Here is a 2590-nt window from a genome sequence, read left to right as displayed (position 1 = left end):
TTAATTTTTAAATTTTAACTATTATTAATAGTTTATATAATAAAAGAGAGAGTTATTATATTTTTTCAAATTAATAAGTGATAGTTTATATATTAAATTTTTCTACCTAATAGTTTAGATATATATGAAACTCAAAAAATGATATAATTTAAACGTGCTTTGTGATACTTATCTCTATTTATAATAAATACTTTGTGTAAATCTCACGTTCATGAATATCTTTTATGTAAACTTATAATATGATAGAACTCTTGGAATTACTACTATATAGTGTGTGTGTATATATATAATTAATAGAAAACAAGATTTTGATTAAGCAAATAAAATGATCATAATATTTCATTCAAAATTACGAGTACAAATAGAAGTGCCAAGACAACCCCATCTTGATATTACATTGATCGCACATTGTCTTGATGAGCCATTTTATTATTCTACGATAAGAAAAATAAAGACAAATAACATCAATTTACTCGATATTATTTTTATTTGTGGTGACCATAGCCCATAATCCTTCAAGCATGGCAGCCGTAGGTAAGGTTAATAACATCATAGTAACAACGGGGACATGACCTAGAAAAGCAGTCAGAGCTCGACCTACAATATCCACCACAAAGTCCCATCATCTTTGCTCCATTAAGTACTTTAAACGGCTCCCTTGCACCAATCACTTTCACATTTGGACACTGCGCCATATAAACTATATATGTATATTCCATCCAAAAAAAAAAAGAGTTAAGTATCAAAATCATCGACTCTGGTAGAGAAACACTTTTTTATGATCTAATTTGACTTAGTACGGAGTTTAACAAAACATAAAGGAGGTTTTTCTCAATTTTATAGTCCTAAAATTAAAATTATGTTATATGTATTAAAATGTTCTTTAATATTATAATTTTAAATATGACATGTACAAAAATAAAATTAAAGTGTTGCCACAAAAAAGTAAAGAAAGGTCCTTTTATTTTAAAAAAACAAAAGTAATAAATAAAAAGGGAGCTGGGAGGTGTAGAGAAAGGTCATTTACCAGAAATTACAATAAGTGCAAAGGTGAAATAGAAAGCATAATTGCGAGCCGTAACGTTGCTAAGAAGGAGAAAGATTTATACTTATAAATGAATAATTATGTGTTACTGATGAAGTGTAATATTTTTTCTTTCTCATTGAGGGCAATGAATTTATAGGCCTCTATACCCAATATTTTTGCTTATCTAATATACAAATTGTCATTTAACTAAGTTATATTGGTAGCAAGTTGAATTTAAAAACTAATGCTTCTGTCCATAATACCTTTCCATATAATAAATCTAATGCTTAGAATTTTAAAAAATTAAATTATCATATTTAAATTTTGAATCTATCTTTTGCTCTAGCTAGTATTCATACGAGTGGCTTGCTCGCAATATTCATAGTTTATATTATTTTGATATTTATCTCCGAATCAAATTACATAACACTTTAATTATATTGCTTCCATTTTAATATAAATGAATGATTTAAAGTTCGAACAAGTTAATCGGGTAATAATTTTAAAAGAGTAAATTGATCATATTTATGATTATATTTTGAATTATTTATACTTTCAAAAATATTTGAGAATATATAAAAGGGCTAAAGAGGAATATAGTATTTATTTTATGTCCTAAATTTCTTTTCTTAATTGGTGTCCATTGCATCAACAATTCACTTACTTTTAATTGCATGAAGGACTTTCTCTGTCCAACATAGTTGTCTATATTATTTTGAGATAACAATTATAGTTGTTCACTTTATAAAATTAATGAATAATTTTATACTTATTCTTAATTTACCCTTCTAATTAATTATAGTATTTCTCTAGTACATTTTTCGAGATGTTGTGTTTAATATATTCAAACTATGTCATAACAAGATTATATTTTATTTATAATTTCTTAAGAAATGTATGTCAAGTCAACAGTAAACAAGTATTTTACAACAGAAAATAATTAGTCCTAAAGAAAATATTACATAAATGAGGGGTCACTTTGTAAATACTGAAAGCTAATTTAGCGCAATGTAAGCACCTAGATATTTGTATAATTTAGGGGCAGATTTACCTTAGGCCAAGGCGTGTCACAGGACACGGCTTCATCGAAATAAAATGAAACATTACTAATTCGAAATAAAAGTAGTATGTATTAAATATTATATATATTTTAAAAAATATTATCTGACATTTAAAAAGAATTACAAATATTAGAGATCAAATTCATAGTTTTATATGAAAAATAATATGTTAATTACAAAATAATAGAAATGATAATCAAAAATAATAAAAAAGTTAAATAGAGAGTGTGAATAGTAGTACTCCAAATTACTATTCAACTCTAATAAAGAGTGATTGGAGAGCCAATTCTCTATTTTACTCTTCAAATATAGAATATGGGGAGTAAAATAAAGTGGGGTTGGAGATTGTCTCAAGTGATTGATCCCTCCATTTTTTTTCCACCTCCCATGCACCCCCGATGTCAAATTGAACCCCACTATCATTTTTTTCTTTTCTTTTTCTTCTTCTTTCTGATCAAATTCTTTATAGAATTCTTACTATTATTTAGACTTTGCTGAATTA

At 26.2% G+C, this 2590-nt stretch overlaps 1 long non-coding RNA gene across 1 annotated transcript; it reads right to left on the bottom strand.

Moving 5' to 3' along the window:
- Positions 1 to 306: 306 nt before the first annotated feature.
- On the bottom strand, positions 307 to 1154 carry LOC104648080 (uncharacterized). The gene is made up of 2 exons (XR_742103.3): positions 1028 to 1154; positions 307 to 700 (listed from the first exon to the last, which is right to left on the bottom strand). It is a non-coding gene; the product is annotated as an uncharacterized lncRNA (long non-coding RNA).
- Between the last annotated feature and the right edge of the window lie 1436 nt (positions 1155 to 2590).

This window comes from Solanum lycopersicum, chromosome 6 (genome assembly GCF_036512215.1).
Source record: "Solanum lycopersicum chromosome 6, SLM_r2.1".
Classification (NCBI taxonomy): Eukaryota; Viridiplantae; Streptophyta; class Magnoliopsida; order Solanales; family Solanaceae; genus Solanum; species Solanum lycopersicum.
The sequence above is the reverse complement of the archived record's forward strand: the minus strand, read 5'-3'. Positions and strand labels throughout refer to the sequence as shown.